Below are 18236 nucleotides of genomic sequence, written 5' to 3' on the forward strand. Positions count from 1 at the left end.
TTGGATAGTGTAACATGTAATTAATGGGGCTGGAAATCCTGGGACACAAACGTTGGGAAGGAGGACATTCTCAAAACTTTGAAAAGGCATTAAGACTTGAATGATACACTGAAGTTACTAGAGGACAGAACTGTTTTGGGATGAGACTCCAGTATATATTCAGTAAAGGCCATATGTCCTAGCCATAAGGAAAAGGAGTGTAATCAAAAATGTAAACCTAGTTCCATCACCCTTGAGAGTTCAGAGTACCATTTGTTTTCATTGCAGAACTATTGAACATTTGGCTAATAGGTCTCCTGGCCTTGCTAAGAATGTAAAATGACAGTTATATGGATATTTTGGTAGAATTAGCTATTCAGCTGCGCTTTGAATGTATGGAGACTTTGTGCCTCAGTGGAGTATTTTGGTGTCTTGTTGTCCATTAGCTGTGTTTGTCAGCAGCTGTACAGCATTATGTTCTTCATCTGATTTGAGCCTATATCTGTTTACTACAGTCTCTTTTGCGAATGGGCTTGAGAATTGGGGCAGCGGGATGAAGACAAAAGTAAGCTTTCTTCATCCTCATTCATTGTTTACCTGGATCTTAGGCAGACATAAGTTGGATAAATGGGCCTCCTAAAGGTTGGCATTCTGATGAAATTTTGGAGTACGTCAGTGGTTCTAGTGGCTGGGAAATATTGAGCGATATCGGCTCTTCTTGAAGTAGTTTTAGTATATCAAACTAAAAGTGCTGGAAGCCAGAAAGTGCACATCGGCCCGTAACTATTGACAAGAAAAGTGTTAATGTGTAACGTGTGTGTGTGTGTGTGTGTGTGTGTGTGTGTGTGTTACCAGTCCCCTTCTGTGTCTGATCCGCCAAGGATGTGAGTCTGTTACAGCACCATATAGAGAACTTTAGGTCAAGTTGTAGCAGACTCTGTTCTAGCTCTGGAGGTCCCTGGTGCATCCGTCAAGGTGGCTGCCCATCACAAATGCAAATGTATTAACTTTTGTAAATAGAGCTCTGGTAACTTTCCTCTCTGTGATCCTTGAGTAGAGTTGGGTACATAGAAAAGGGATTGCAAGAGTGTAAGATGATCTCTCACTATGGCCAGATGCCTTCTATGTAGATGTATTGCTGATTTGTTTCCCAAGTTAAGAGTGGCTAAGTAGTCTAGTGGGGGAGAAATGGCAGCCAGGTATCCTAGGCTGAGATTCTGTGCTCCTCCTCTGGGAGCATAGCACAGAAGATGCGTCCTGGGGAGAAGGGGGGCAAAGATGGCTTTAAGCCACCCTTGTGATTCTGCGCTCCCAGCACAGCTTAAATGGCCCTGGTGTAATTTAGACAGGATGGGTGGCTGCTCCTAGTCACATCAGCCTTGCCTGTGGGTTGCAGAGCAAGCCAGAATGTCTGTAGTGGCATGTCCTATTAGCCTGCCCCTGCTGTCTCCCACCACTGCCCCACTTCCAGCATGGTCCCAGTGCAAGGTGCCAGCATAAGGTTGCCACCTGCAGCCCAATACATGGTTTGTGCTTATGTAACTCTCACACCTCCTGGGTGTGGTGTTATATATGAGAGAGAGCGCATGCTAAGGCTGTAGCAGACTCATTAATCTCTCTGTCTCCTTCCCCCGCCTCACCCACCTGTGGCTTTTAGCTCCTGCAGTGGAGGCTCATGCACGTAGTTCCAGAGGTCCCAGGTTTGATCCCGCCCGCCGCTGATCGGGGTCTGTCAGCGTTACACTAAGGGAATTCTTCCCCAGCCCTTTCAGGTTGTTTATGGCCCCTATACATCACCAGCTTGGAACGTGGGGGTGTGTTCTCAGCCTTGACACAGATTTCCTCTTGGGCTACTTGCTTAACTCTTTGGGCCAAACAAATACAGAGTAAATAGTGATATAAGTAATATATCTGTTAGTCTGAGTATAAGCAAGCCTAACTTATAAGTGGAAGGGGTGGAAGGTCAGGCAATGCAGCAGGAAGGTGTAGGGATGCTTTCTCTTACTTTGTCGTGTTCTCTTTTGACCACTGGGTGTGTAAATTTATACCATGTCACACCTAACATTGATTCACATTGACTTGCCAGCATGTAATTTGGCCTCTAGGTCACCTCTGCGTTTGGCCTTCTGACTCAATTCCCCATCTCTGAAATGGGGATGATGTATTTATCTTACAGGTGTGTTGTGCAAGTATTTACTATTTTTATTTTATTTTCCATACATTTCTGTATGCAACTGTAGGTTTCTATATATTCCATAGAGTGCATACGTTTCACTTCAGTTGTAAATGATGTGGGTTTTGGCTATCCCATGGGGCTTTCTCCCTCTCCCTATGCCATTGCAACTGTAGATAAATGTGAGAGTGTAGGACAGCTGAGGTGCTTTTGCTAACACTCCTATTTTGTCTGCAGACTGGAAGCAAGGCAGTCTTGGTGAAGAGCTGCTGGACGTGGAATTTGCTGTGCTGATCTATATTTTATTGTCTGTCAAGACCAAGGTGAAGTATCTTCCTCAGGAATTGAAATTAAAGGGGGGTAAGAACTGAGGGATGAGACCATGAGGGCAAAGGTGGGCTGTACCTTTTTGTACGTTTGCCTTGCCAACAAAATTTGGCACTAACTCTTGGCCCCACATTTTAAACATCATAAAACACCAATAAATATCAGCATTTGAATTTGATTCGTTTATAAATCATAATTTGAAATTATTAGGTCTGCCAACATTCCCAAAATGAATGCGCTGACATAGTCATAACAAGCATAGCTCTGTGAGGAAGCTAGTCTTTATTCATACTTTTCAAACCTATTATGCTTTTTTCAAGTACAAGTATTTTATCATACATATGCTTTTAAAGTTGTTTGTTAACGTTTCGATTTCAATTCAGATTTCCAGCCGACAACTAAACGGAATCTTTTTCCAACTAAAAATTTTTTAAAACTAGATCTAGTTGGAAAATGACTAAATTGTCAACACTATATGTAACAAGTTGACTGCTGGGGTAGCTCGGGAGGCGAGGGGAGGAGGTTTGTAGGGAAATGCCATGGTGTAAGGCGAATCTATTCATTCTGGCTTTTGTCTGAGGGGGGAGGATTGTGGGAAATATATTGAGCTTAATTCTGAGGTGGGTCTTTTTGGATTGATATGTAATAACTTCATAGTGGGCCAGATTCATCCCTTGGGTAAAAGCATAAGTAAATTGTTACACCATGGTTGAATCTGGACAACTATGTTAAAATTTCTGTGTATGTGCCCACAGATAGTTTTGACGGTGTCCTTCAAATCTCTAAATAAATAAATATGGGCAAACTGTAAAAACAAAAATGATGAAGCTTCCTCTGTTAGTTACTGACAGCTATTCTGTGTGTTTGTACAGTCAGAAACCAAAGGTATATTTTTATCACTTCAGAACTGAGCTGCAGAATGGATTTGTCAATAAACTTAAATTGTGCAGTGACATAAATGTCATGAAACAAAAATGAAAGTATTTGCCTTTGGCACTTGGGGCAGCAATGTCTGAAGTACTAAAGTACCTGGAAACTACTGGAATAGTTGAGAGGACTGATACATTTGGTTGTGTCCTGCTTATATCATGGAGATTAAACATGAATCCAAGTTTCATTTCTTGTTTGCCTGTTTAAGATGTTATGACATGTCTCGCCTTCGCAGAGGATTTGCTGCTGGCATTGTGTTACTCCTCACCAGTTTAAAATAAACATCCTTACATTCTTCATAAGGTAACTGGACATATTTATTATGCAAGAAAGTTGGTTTGTTTTTTGTTTTGCCAAATGCCACAAAATTTTACCTGCAGTCTCTCGAATGATGACATCAATAATATTGTGCAAATTACTTAATGTACAAGTGTCAGGGATATAATTGCTAGAGAAGTGCAGATACCGGTTGAACATGAGAACAACATATGTGCTTTCTTGTTTTGCATCTGTGAATTAGGCCTGAAACAGAATTTTAAAAAATGTAGGTCCTGAGACTAGAACTTGGCTATTCTGTGTTCAGAGCCACATAAAAGAAGGGATGGAGAAAGCAGCCATGGATTATTTGCTTAGGGGGGGTGGCAAGAGCCACACTACTCTCATTAGCCTGTAAAGGCTGGGAAAATATTTGTGTTCTCCTTTGAGTAGATGCACATGTGTCTCCTATGTAGCTTTGCCAGAGAACTTTGCCTAACAGGACCATACAAGAAGTGACCATATTTTGTGACCATAACCTCTCCAGTTGTATAAGGGCGACCCCGCCCAGACCTCCTCAGTTCCTTCTCACCATTTGTGGCTAGAGTTGGAGTTGTGTGTGGTCTTCGCTTTACACTCTTCTCCCCCGCGGGGAACTCTTTTTTTGTCTATGGTAGTAGCAGTACCTTAGGTTTTGGGTTAGTTTAGTGTTGATAGAGTAGTTGGCTGCCTGTATGATGCCCTCACCAGGGTTCAAGCGTTCTGTCACGTAGGGTGGCTATCCCCCAACAGTGTCCCCCACATGAGGTGCTTGGAGGGTTTTAGAAAGGGACACATTCAAGAGAGGTGCTCTATCTGCAAGTCATTCACCAAGAAGACTCCAGTGGTGGGAGACTTGTGATTGAAGTAGCACTTTCTGGAGTAGACCATGAGGCCCACTTTGGTAACAAGGCCCTTGGCTGATCACCAGTTGCCTTTGGATCCGGTAAGTGGTGCCGGTCTGTGCTCAGGAGCTGGTGTTTTCCCCAAGAAGCAAAGGAGTGGTTTGCCTTCTTTTGGTGTGGCAAGGAAGAGGTCCCATAAAACCAACTGGAACCATTCCAGGGCTCAGGGAGATGGCTACTCTTCTAGGAGGAGTGCTGACCAGCACCGCTTCCTCCAGGACAAGTCCATCCAGCTATTTTCTGGTATTGTGCCAAGAGCTTTCCCCTTTGGTTGGGCTCTCTGGCCAGACTACCTTTCCCATGATGCAGCACGGCACTTAATGAGAAGGGACAGCATTGCATCGTGGGAAATGTGGTCTGACCAGAAATCCTGGCCCATAAAGGAGAATGGAGGCAACATGCCTTTCCCAAAAGGCAATGTGTCAGAATGGGGAAATACACTTTAAAGTTGACCTGCCTCAAAATGAAATGTTTCAGGTCAGTTCAAATAAAAATATTTCAGTTCAGGTCAAACCAACCTGTTTTTGTTTTCCTCATAGAAAAATAAAAAAAGTCGTCAACGTTGGAATTTTCCCAAGGAAAAATTCAATTAGGCAGAAACTGCATTTTCCATTGAAAAATTATTCTGAGAGAGAACTTCTGAAAAGCTCCAGTGCTCAGCAATAGCTTTGGTCTCTTTTGTTATTGAGAGAGGCATATTGGCCAAATTATCATTTTCTCTTCTTGCAAAGTTTGTAATAGAGAAGATGTAATTCGTGTCCTTCTGAAAAAGAGTGTGTGTCTCCCCACCCCAACTTAACGATTCAGTTCTGTATTACTTCCAGATTTCCTTGCTTTAATGCACATAAGACATGAATAAGGTAGTCTGTAGCCAAGAATGCATAGACTTGTATAAGGAAACAGTCTTAAGTTGTGGAAGCAGCCCAGAGTCCTTGTACTCTCAGTCCATATTTACTCTTGTGTGTCAGTCACATTGTTGCAGCTCGGGGAAAAGATCCCTTACTGGCCGCCAACAACCAAACTGTGTGCTACTTTAAATTCTTCCAAGTTAATTTTCTCAGTGTTAAGATGACAGACCTCTGGCAATAGAACTGATGTGGAAGACAATAAACAAGGAAATAGCTTATTCCATTGCCAATATATTAATTTCATAACTTGAAACATGAACTCATTTTCTAGAATAGCCTTGGGTGGTATGTATGGATATGCAGCTACCTGACAATCAAGAAGATCCATTTCCTATCATCTTGCAACTTACTGCAGGCTCAGCTCCCAGAATGGGCTGAATAGAGGGGGGAACTAAACAAACTGCTCATTTGAATTTTGGCCAAGGGACATTGTCAGATTACTGCCAGCTGATGAGATCATGTGTCATTTAGAAGATACAAATGGAGCTCTACAGTGAGTGGAGGATCATGAGGGAGCATTGTCACTTCCCGTACTGGCTAGAAGGATGAAGGTGATTGGAAGGGTGAATGTTGGAAGTGGTTTGTCTGAGATTAAATGGCAATGTATATACATGTATATTACATATAAGGTCCAATCCAAAGTCTCTTGGGAAGCTTCCCTTTGATTTCATTAGGCTTTGAATCAGGCCCCTAGCAGTTTTATTGCAGTGCATTGTTGAGTTGATCCTGTTCAGGGTGAAATAACTCATGTACATGTAACCCACACACCTCCTGGGTGTGGTGAGCTGTAGCTCACGAAAGCTTATGCTCAAATAAATTGGTTAGTCTCTAAGGTGCCACAAGTACTCCTTTTTCTTTTTGCGAATACAGACTAACATGGCTGTTACTCTGAAACCTGTCCCATCTAGTGGCACTTGAGATCACTTACAGTATGTCTACACTACCCGCTGAATCAGCGGGCAGCCATCGATCCAGCAGGGATTGATTTATTGCATCTAGTCTAGATGCAATATATTGACCCCTGAGCGCTCTCCTGTCGATTCCTGTACTCCACCACTACGAGAGGCGCAGGTAGAGTCAACGGGGGAGCAGCAGCAGTTGACTCACTGTAGTGAAGACACTGCGGTGAGTAGATCTAAGTACGTCGACTTCAGCTACGTTATTCACGTGTTGGGACATAGTGATACTAAATACGGTGTTGTACAAAGTACCTTCAGCAATTTCAAGTGCTCCAGAATCTAATGCTACTCAAAGTTGCCTTTAAAACAGATTAAGCTTCCTTTAACTTTTTAATCTTGAACTGATTTTGAGAAGCCTTTAAAAAAGGTGTTAGAGTAAAATGGACTTTCTAATCAATCATATAAAATTATAATATATTGGAAACTTATTATTAATAATGGACTCTTTATGTATCATGTCTCACTATCTAATCTATCTCTATTAGTTACTTTTTAAAGGAATAGATTGATGAATTACTCTAATAGGGCAAAATCACACAGGAGTTTTTATGGTGATTTACAATTTTGCAAAATACTTTGCACTGCTTTTGTCTTTCTGGACATTGTATTATTTAGAGGGAAGAATTTAAGCCAGAGAGGTGTAGAGGATTTGCATCCTAATGCAGTGATTTGGGTGCATATCTCCTGATAATTCTAACGAACACTAAGTCCCAGTTCAAGGAAGCAATTAAGCATGTGCTAAAGGCCATTCCTATTCAGGAAAGCACTTAAGCATTGCTCAAAATTAAATGTGCAAAAGTGCTGTCCTGAATAGGGATGGTTTTCTGAACTGCAGCCATATCCCTTAATAGGTTTCTATATTTTTCAGTATTAATAATCTTTTGGGAATGTGATTTAATATTTTTAACTATTGTCCAAGCACTAATCAAATAAACGCCGTATACCCTGGTAGGGTTGGCTTTTTTCAGAGCTCAGTCATCCTGAGAACAAACTCACAAGATGCTGCTCACAGGTTTATTTCAAGGAACTTAAGGGTCACATATAGAATGTTACATGTTACCAGGTATACATTTGGGTTATATTAGAGGAAACTGGCCTTTGTTTGGGGGAGAAAAATGCATACAATATTCCAAGGATATTCATGAATTTTATTAACTTAAGTCAGTGCCAAAATATAACACATTTCATCCAGATCTGTTTGATTCCAGTTTAAGCCTCAACACTCATGAAATTTTAAGTACAGAACATGTTGAGTTTTCGCTCAAGTAAGGACCTATCCAATGCCTGAAGTCAATCGGAGTCTATCCAATGGGTGTTGGATTGGAAGTAGAACTAAAGATCCTACTTGTGGTGATCCATACGGGTGCTGGTAAAAGGAGAGCAAGCTGTAGCCTCCCCTAAAGGCAAAAACAGTAATTCAAAGGGAGGGAATGAGGACTAGTAGAGCAGAAATTGCATGTCAGGGCCTCTGACATTTTTGCCACGAACTGGTCTGTGTAGACCCTGGTGGCATGCACTGAAAGTTCCCAAGAGCTCTTTAATGTAGTGCTGTTTGAATCAGTACTATGTCAGCAGACGCTAGGGAACTTTTTAGTGTGTGCCAGCAGGGTCTGCATGGGCCAGGTAGTGCACAGCATGTTGGGGTGCTTTAGAAATCACACCCCTCTACTGCACATTGCTGTGCCATCTAGACAAGCCCTTAGATCTTACTGTAGGGAATGGTAATTAATAAACTGTTCAAAAGAGGCAGTGCGGTCCTGAAATAGGAGTACAGGACAGGCAGCCAGGAGCTCCCAAGCCCTAATACTGGCTCTGTTATGTGTGGCAAGTCACCCTCTCTGTCCCTCTGTGTACTTATTTATTTCTATTACAGTAGTGCCTAGAGGTCCAGGATCAGGCCCTGATCGGACTAGGCCCTGTACAAACATCTGTAATATGAGGGGTGTTGTGAAAGAGTCTCTGAAAGTATAGGGAGAATTTGGAAACTCAAACCAATAGATGAGGTTAATCTATATTAATATTTCTGGCTGTGAACTCTCCATATAGGGGAAAAATCAATTTACCAAAACTCTCTAAACTGATAAAAATACATTTTTCCCCCCTCAAATTGAAAACAAAAATGGGAATGGAAAATAAATGGTTGTATGAATGAGCAAAAGTGTCAAAAGCACCCGCAGCAAAGTTGGTAGGCTAAAGGGACTTTAATTTTCATTTAAAGCAAAATCTAAAAGCGGCATAAATTTGAGGGTAAAGGTTCAGTAGTAAGAGGTCTTTGTTTGTTTACTAATGCTCTAAATAGCTCATTTCCCCCTCATTTTGACTTAAAATAATCTAAAACGATGAGGAGGGATTTGTTGGAAAGAAGCACAGCATGCAGCCTAATCTTCCATGGCACAGACTTACCAACATTATCATAAAAAAGCTGGAGGTTTTCTTTTTGATCTCGCTTTTGTGAAAGTCTTGACAAATGAAACAGAAGTGCATTAATAATGGAACTAGAGTGGTTTTTCATGTACATGGGGGAAAAAAATCCAAATAATGCATATTTTGTTGTCTTTCACAGTCTTAGTGCTCCATTGGCATCTACAACCCATTCGTTCGGGATACAATTTGTTTGGGAGTTTTTTGTATTCCTCTACATTGCATTACTCCAGTTGCAAATTGACGCTAATCTAAACTTCAGAACAGATGACTGAAAACTTTGACTCTGTGAGAAATACACAGGATGAATGGCAAGGGACCTGTTACTCATGTCATCTCTCTCTCTAAGAAAAGGATCCTATCTGATCTGATTCCTAAATATGGTAGCATTACACCAAAAATTGGATTTTGGGACGCTGCTATAATCTGCCTCTTGCCCCCTAAGTTGTTCTTCCTGAGGTAAAATTTTCTGGGTTTGTTAAGGAAAACGCTAAAGGAGATGGATATAACCTTCCGATTAAAGTAATTGACATAGGGAGTATTCTTTCCAAAACAAAGTATCTTTTATTAATGTGTAACTAATAATCCCTAATACTGTAGATCCTAAAAATTCTGAACCAAACATGCAATCCCTGAGAGACACATCCCTTATTGCAAGTTAAAGAGCATTCAAACCGCAATAGCATATAGTTTAAATGATTTTAAGCAAAACGATTTGGGACAAGTGGCCAGTTTGCAACAAATCGCAGACAGCGGTTCTTAAATTATATTTTGTTTTACATAAGTGAAATACATTTAAAACACACAAACATTTCAAGCCTACACATATTAAATGGCAAACGTACTTCATAAATCCGTTGGCATCCCTTTAAAATCGCTGCTGCTTTATACATCTTTTAGTATTCTTCTTTAATCGCTGTTTCTATTCAGCTCCTGGTCAGTCAGTTTTGCTCCACTTCAGTTTTCTTTCTCTTTCTTTCTGCAGCAGCTTTTCTTTGGCTCCCCTTGCTGGTTTTTGTCTTCTCCCGACTGCGTCTCTGTCACAGGCCTGGTCTGCACTACAGAGTTAGGTTGAAGGAAGCTGCCTTAGGTCGACCTCTTAATGTGTGTGTCTACACTACTGGGTTCTTTACGCTGACCTAAGTCGCCTCTAATGTTGACTTCTATAATCCACCTCTGCAAGAGACGCAGTGATTAATTCGATTTTCATGGGCTCACTGTGAGGTGATGCAGCATTGTGTAATTAAATGTAATTGGCCTTCAGGTGGTGTTCCATAATGCTCATCTGTGACCACTCTGGAGATCATTTGCAACTCTGCTGCACTGCAGCCAGGTACACAGGAAACGGCCCCTCCCCTGCTAAAGCCCCTGGAATTTTTGATTTCCCATTTCCTGTTTGATCAGCATTGGGAGCGCGCCAGCTTGAGCACAGCTAATCGTGGAGATTACATGCCCCAAATGTGCGCCAGACTGGTCTGCACAGGAGGTGGTGGATCTCATTGTTGTGTGGGGAGAAGAGTCTGTGCAGGCAGAGCTCTGATCCAGCAGAAGAAACGCTGACATCTATGCCAAGATCGCTTGTGGAATGGGCGAGAAGGGCTACACAAGGGACACACAGCAGTGTTGTGTGAAAATAAAAACTTTGCCAGGTGTACCTGGCGAACAGCCGTTCTGGTGGTGAGCCCCACACATACTGGTTCTACAACAAGCTGCGTGTGATTCTCGGGGGTGACCCTACCAGTACCCCCCCACAAGCAATGTGGACACCTCATAGGTTTGAGAGTCTAGGGACAAAAGGGAGGACTATATGGTGGTTCAGAATGGGAGACAGGCGAGCAGTGGATCCATTCTCCTCAGGAGCCAGGAAATATTTTTAACCCTGGAGCCCTGTAGATTGCAGGACATCATGGTGGCTGACAGTGATGCTGGGGAAGGCACCTCTCGTGAGTGTATTGTTACAATCAAAGTCCAGTTAAACTTTAGCAGGCACGCATATTCGATGGTATTGCATGTCTAGTATGAAGAAAAAAGCGAGATGCTGTAGCTCTGTGGTTATAAGAGGCCGCTCCAGCTACGCAGGGGGTGGCCCCTGGACAAGACTGTTTATATGGACTGGGATAGCCCGGGAATCCTCCATGGAGATCTCTAGTAAACTTTCATGGAGGTATTCTGCAATCCTTTACGGAAGGTTTCTGGGCAGGGTAGAATTAATTCAACTCCTGAATTAATTCTGCTGGCATCATTGTGGTACACAGGATAGCAACATAAGGGCCAGGTTTATGCACAGACGCTTGCAGCATCTACTTCCTTTTTGCCTCTGTTACCCTCAGGAAACTGATATCACATAAGGTCGCCTAGCGGATATGGGGGAAGTTCTCATTAAAAGTGCTCTTAGAGCATGTAGGATCCCCGCCCCCACCCACATTTCGGATCGCCAAACCATGCGGCCTCTAATATACCTTTACTGTGCTCGGCATGGGTCAGCAAGTATTTTAAGTGGCTGATAGGGGACTGGGGCCCCAGACATGAGATTCCACAATTTGGGAGTGAAAAACGTCCCCCCACCGTCCCGTTCGTAAACAGCTTCCTGTGGTGCTATGGGGAGGGGTGATTGTTCACCTAGCTACTTCTGCTCCCAACGTGAGCCTGCCCTAAACTCATTAAAAGTGTGGTCACCCATGACTCGGGAGAGGGCCTACTCACCATGGCTAGAACAGCAAAATGGCACAGTGAATGGTTATGGATTCTGATTGTTATGGCTTGCACCTAGTGTAATAAGGTGTTTTTTTTATGAAAACAGCCTTCCTATGGAAATATTTTATGCATGTACAATGGTCCCTTTCTTTTTTCCCATGACTGACCACTGGAAATATGTCCTTTGGTGTGTCAACACCTGAAAGCAGACTTTCGCTGATTACAAGGAAGAGAAAAAAGAACGCAGGAGGACTTGTTCATTGAGATAATGAACGCGTCCGGGACAGCAGACACAGAGCTGAGAGGGTGGAGGATTTCACTGTCTGAGAAGTTAGACATGGACATGAAGAGCAGAAAAGCTTCCCATGAGCATGAGTGTGCGGTGTATTATGAGGGACCAATCAGACATGTTGAGGCGTCTGGTTGAACTGCAGGAACAGAATCAGGAGGGTAGAGTCCCTCTGCAGACCCTGGTGGACAGCCAGCCAGCATTGCCTGGCGCAGAATCACCCTCCCCAAAGCGTTCCATGAGTTAAAATGGTACCATTTTCTAATGCCGACAAGGCCTTAAAAGTAGCTACTCTGGAATTACATCTATATAACGCAGGTTTGGTCTGCACTGAAAGCTTATATCGGCATAACTGTGTTGGTCAGGAGAGTGGGGAGTGGTTCTGTCAAAACAGCTACCGCTGTTTGGGGAAGTGGTGTTCCTATGCTTGTGGACAAACGCCTTCTTTCAGTCTATGCTGTGTCTACACAAGGGGGTTTTCCAGCACAGCTATACTGACACAGGCAGGGTAGTGTAGACCTAGCCTGATATATAATCGAGCCCAGTATGTCTGTCTTAAGTACTACAGCATGTTGAAAAAGTGTGCAAAAATCCACTAATTTTTTTTATTCCCAGTAAAATGTATTGTTTTTATAGCTAGAGTTGATTAATTGTTGATCGTGTCATTGCTGCAAGAGGGAAGGAAAGCAAATAATATCAAACCTTTAAAGTTCTCAAAGTGGATTAGCTGGACTAAGTGGGACTTACTGTTTTAGGGTGAAGCAGAAACTGAAGTGGAACCTGCACTTGTCAGTGTGTTTGTAATAGCAGCAGTAGTAGTATCTGTGCTTGAAGAAAATTAATCCAATGAGCATAACCGACTCTAACCGTGCAGATAAAGAAATGGTATCTGTCTGGCTTTCCTCTTACCGAGGAGGGTGACGTTAATTAGTATTTTTAATTATGTATTTTTCTTATACGGCACTTTAGCTGTGCATAGCACTTTATGGACAATTTAAAAAATTATAGTCCGCTTGTCTTGATTTTATAATCTAAATTAGACATAAATCTGCAAGGAAAGCCAATAAACAAGGAATGGATAGGAGTGGGGGAAAAGGAAGGATGACTTACAAAAGTGTAGATAATGAGAGAAGCTTATTACATGCTGTGTGGTTCATGTTACTTCCAGTGCTGCTGCTTACTGAAGTGGTGTCAAGGGAAAACTTTGCGGGATTTAGGGAAGAGTGGGGGTGAAAATCTGTTTGGAAAGCAAGCTGATTAAAGCCCTCCTCATAATTCCCCTTTTAGGAAACAAATGGGGGTGCACAGGGTCAGGGAGGATGTTGCAGACATGGTGTGAGGTTGCAGAGTCTGGGGTCAAAGCTGTTTGCAGGAGGAGATCAAAATAGCATCAAGTCAGTCTTCACTGGAAGAGTGCCCGTTCGGGGTGGGGTGAGGGACACCAGGAGATGATATTGACTGTAGACGGAAGCAGAGAGATAAAGGGCTTTGTGCAGTCTGGGGAGGGAGATTAGCCTTGTGGTCAAGGAATGGCAGCAGAATTGTGTTTAACAAAAGAACTACATTAGTTGTCTGGGTCTGGCACCCCCCCCCTCCCCCAATGAAATAAAGCAGATATGTTTGAAGTCAATGGACAGTGTTCATGGAAAATTTAGTTTTTTCTATTGAGGTGCCAAAATAGTCTTAGGTCCCTAACATTAGGTACCCACTTCTGAAAATATTGGTTTTAGTCTCTTTTCCGAAGAGCGCAGTCTAATTTTTCGGCATAATCTGATGAGTTACATATAGGACAATAGGATTTGCCATACTGGATCAAACCAATGGTCTTTCTAGTGTAATATGGCCAGTACCAGTGTTTTCAGAGGGATGTTCTAGAAACTACATACTATACTGTTGTGGAATAGCCTGCCACGAAGTGGTGTTTGGTTTCTGCCTTGAACCATGAGGGTTTATATCCTTGTAAAATATGTGTGTGTTGTCTAATATAGCTGTGGATGTCATCATGTTTAATCTTTCACTAATCCTACTAAGCTTTTGGCCACAGTGGTATCTTGTGGCAATGAGTTCTACAAATTGATTGTGAACAGTATAAAGGTAGAGATGCATTTCCTTTTATCATCTTTAAATTGATTCCTGTCCAGTTTCATTTAATGTCCCCTTGTTCTGGTATTATGAGAGGGTGTATCATTCAATAATGTCTGTTATGTTCCTATTTACTCAGCTCACTTCTCTAAACTAAAGAGTTTCTTTCAGTCTCTCCTCATGTACATACCTCTAATCATTTTTGTTGGCAGTCTCTGAAACCCATTTTATTCTGCTAATCATCTCTGAGATAAGCTAACCAGAACTGAAGACAGTATTCCAGATGAGGGTACATCACTGGGTTACGCAATGACATCAAATGTTTTTCAGTATATAGTTTGATATTTCTTATTCCCTCTAACCATTTTTTCTCTTTTTGACCACCGCTGTACATTTTGCAGAGGTTTTTGTTGAGCTGTCCAGAATGATGCCCAAATATGTTTGTTGGGTGGTGTGGTGGGGCAGGTTCCCACCTCAGTCAGGAAGGGGTTAAAGAGATCCTCTGGGCACAATTTGTCCCAATCCAGTGCACCTGTGAGACCTGGAAAGTCTGGAGTGGGGTAGGTTTCTTTAATAATAATAATTAATAATAAAGGGGAGGGGGAATCCAAGTCCAGTGCAGGGGTCACACTCAGAGGGAAGCAGAGCAAGAACACAGAGCCTCCTTAGCCCCACAGAGCAGGGCCTGCTTATCAGGAAAGCGCTGAGAACCCTCTATTGCCTGGACCCCCTGCAGAGGTAGAGGGATTATCTTTTTTTTTTCTCCTTCTCGAAGCTCAGGGCGCTCAGCCTGTGCGCCCCTCAGACACATGGGTCAGGAGCCCAGAGCCCTTCCATAAAGACTATTTTGCCATTTTGCCTTGCGGATTACAGCAGGGTGAGCCCTGGAGTGTTTTGTGGGCTTCAGAATTATTTTTTGTCCGTCTTATTCTGGACAGTTGTTCCGCCCACAAGGAGAAGGAACTGCCTCCCTAAGACTTACAGCTGGAGGACTGTGAGGTTTTTTGCAGGAGTGGTGGGTGAAATTCTGTGGCCTGCGTTGTGCAGGAGGTCGGACTAGATGATCATAATGGTCCCTTCTGACCTAAATATCTATGAATCTGACTGCACCCCCCCACTCTAGACCGGCTCTACAAAGATGTCCATGTCCAGGGAAGGAGGCATGGGACAGGAGAGGTGACGGTTGTCTATCATTAAATTGGAACCTGGAATTAGTATATGACTAATTCAGAGAAGGGCGGGGGGGTGGGGGAGCTAGAACAATAACATCCCGTGCTTACTTTGCTTTGTTAGGCACTCGGGTTGACTTAAGGCATGACCTTTTTAAATTCTGCCCATTGGTGGCTGTGAAAAGGACATACCACTAATTTGCAACAATCTCAGTAAAAAGGATCAGTTCAGAGGTAGCTGTCAGAATAGCCAGGCTTGTCTCAAAGACCTAAAACTCTTCCCCAGCAATCTCTCTCAGGCAAATGTTTGGGAAAACAAAGCTGTGTTGTGTCCTATCAGAAGACGCAAAACATGGGAATTTGTGTTGGGGTGGGGCAGATGGGATATGCAGCGAATCATGCTGTTTGTAATACACTGTGTTCAGTAACTACAGCTGTTAAATAGGTTAAATGATCCTTTTTGGCATATTCCAGTGAATTCGGTCATAATTCTTAAATTCCTAGCTTTTGAAATATGTTTCCTAGTTCAGTTTTAAAAGTATTGTGCTTTTTTGGACAGTCACAAAATCTGGAGGTCTGGAATGGTATTTTATATTTTGCTGTTAAAATGTGGGAGGAATTTACCAATGGTGGTATTATCTACCTGTCTGGTGAGGAAAAAGGAGCAATTTTTTTTCCATTTTACAGGAACTGTGCTATGCAGTGGAGTTCACCCTGCCAGGCAATACAGATCCTGCAGGACACGTGGAATTTTAAAACTCTGGCTGCTGCTGCAGCATGTGCAAAACTCCTATTGAAATTGATGGGAACTGGGCTCATGGTGTTAGGACAAGAACCTCTAAATGTAGGTGGTATTGTGCAGTAGCTAGCTTCCTTTTGGTGGTGAAGAGCAAACAGGGCTGCTCTTCATGCTAGCCATCACTCATTCATTTCCCCCCGCCCCCCGTTCTTATAGTGCACCCCCCAGGTCTTTATCTTATTAGCCATGGTGTCCTTTGTAATTTACAGAAGTCAAGTTAGACTGAGAAGTCCTAAGAGATTTCTTGAATTTTCTCTAACTTGCCTGTTTGTTTTTAGAGACAATGTTTTCAGTAGTACACCTGGGCAAATTTCTTGTAGTTCTAGCACATGCCTACAAGTATCCTTGAGTAGCTAGCTTAGATATCAATCTATTTGCACTAGCTGTTTTATTTTTCCCTCTTCCCCCAACCCCTGCCCCCTTGCATGCAAACCTGATCTTGTTGTTGTAATTGGCCAAACAAGAAGTGGTGGGTGGAAGAGGAATTATTTACAGACTTATATAATTTACCTCTAACTCTTGCTCTTCTTTTCACTCTGCTACCTCTTCAGCAGTTGTATATCAGAATATACCTCACTGCTCTGTTTGACCTATGCATTATTTTCAGTGTGACTAGCAAGCACCCAGACATTAGTGATAGAAGGCGCAATGCTTCTTATTAAACAAGTGCACTATGCTCAGTCTGCTTAGGCATCTGAAAGCATTTAGTTCAGGACTTCTCTACTTCTGGGACATGGCTGGGAGGGAAAGCCGAATGGGTCAGAACTGCTAGGGTGAAGGGATAAGAATGGCAGAAAAATCCCACAAGTTTTAGGACCCATTGGGAGTTTAGAATTTGTGTAAGTGGAGACTATATTAGTTGTCTGGTAATGTGCGTATCATTGAAATAACTCACGCTGTCGCTCGCTATGGGACTCAACCAGAGCTGGTCAGGAAATGTTTTGGTTTTTGACTGTAAAAAATGTGACTCTTTTTTTCGTTTTCATTTAAAAAATTATCTGCAGGAACTTTTGAGTTTAACCAGAATGGTTTGGTTTCTGGCAATGAAAATGTTAGAAAAATATTTGGATTTTCAATGAGAGCCTATTTTTTTTGTTGCTGGAAAATTTTCCATCAAAAGGTAGGGTTTTTTTTGTTTTTTTTAGTGGAAAATGGCTACTTTATATCAGGAAATGTCCATTTTCAAACAGTTCTAACCTAAAGTCGTAAGAGGTTGAAGATGGTAATGTCTTCCTCATTGCCTCTCAAGACACAAGTTGTAAGGGAGGAATCATCTGAATAAAGGCACCCGTGGAAACCAATAGCTGCCACTGTGTGAAAAGAATTATTTGAAAAAGTATTTACACTAGGGAATAATGGACTTACTCGTGTGTTCATGTGGAGTGTCTTTCCAGGAGGAAAGGGCAACCAAGAAGCTGGTTGTAGAAGAGGGAGATGAGAGGAATTTACTTCAAAATTTCAGCTACAAAATGTCCTTAAGAATTGTATGAATCTCTCTACAGTGCTGCTGTCAATTACCAGAAAGTTTGTAATGGATTTTTCTGGCTGCTGGCTGTCTTTGACTCATAAACCAGCACACATGTTTAAAAGGTTAGTTTAAATTAGTAAGAGATTTGAGTTTCTCAGTTTACTCATTGGGGAATAAATGAGGCATGTGAGACCGGGCCCATTGATCTGAAGCCTGTGAATGAGAGGATTAAAACAGCTACAGTGTTTAGGCACATGAAAGTGCTTTGTGGATTGCAGTCATATCCCTTTAGGCTGTGATCCTGTTGAATCTTCGCGAAGCATGTTAGCACCTAAACCACAATCCTGCACATGGGTGACCAGAAGCTCCTGCCCAGAGCCCAGCTGACAACAGTGGAGTTCTGTTCTGCAGGTACAGTACTCTGCCTGCCTTTGTCAATGGCAGGATCAGGACCCTAGTAAATATTTAAAAAAACAAAGCCTAGGCTGTTGCAGGAATTAGAGATTGGGGTATCACTGGCTAAACCAAAATATCTTGCAGGCTGAAGCTTTGAACATTCATACAGCTTTTTTTTGTACATGAAGGTGGTGGTGATTGTGTGTAATTTCTGGACATTTTTTAGAATTAATTCAGATTTTTCAGCTTTTGTTGATTTAAACTAGATACTTTAGAGGCATAGGGTGGGATTTTTAAGTGACTAGGAGCACAAGGCCCACAAAGCCAGTAAGACTTGTGCTGCTAAGTCACTTAAGCACTTTTGGAAAGCTGTGACTTTCCAGAATATATGCACATAATGTCTCCTAATGCCCATGGATATTGAGGCACTACTGAAGTTAATG

At 42.3% G+C, this 18236-nt stretch overlaps 1 long non-coding RNA gene across 1 annotated transcript in view; it reads left to right on the top strand.

Moving 5' to 3' along the window:
* Positions 1-18236, top strand: part of LOC122461366 — an 83549-nt gene that overhangs the window by 38672 nt on the left and 26641 nt on the right. Inside the window, exons 2-3 of the long non-coding RNA XR_006283212.1 lie at positions 2390-2475; positions 3618-3712. This is a non-coding gene — a long non-coding RNA (uncharacterized LOC122461366). The remainder of the gene's footprint in view (positions 1-2389; positions 2476-3617; positions 3713-18236) is intronic.

The sequence above is a fragment of the Chelonia mydas genome, chromosome 8, assembly GCF_015237465.2.
Source record: "Chelonia mydas isolate rCheMyd1 chromosome 8, rCheMyd1.pri.v2, whole genome shotgun sequence".
In the NCBI taxonomy this organism is placed as follows: Eukaryota; Metazoa; Chordata; order Testudines; family Cheloniidae; genus Chelonia; species Chelonia mydas.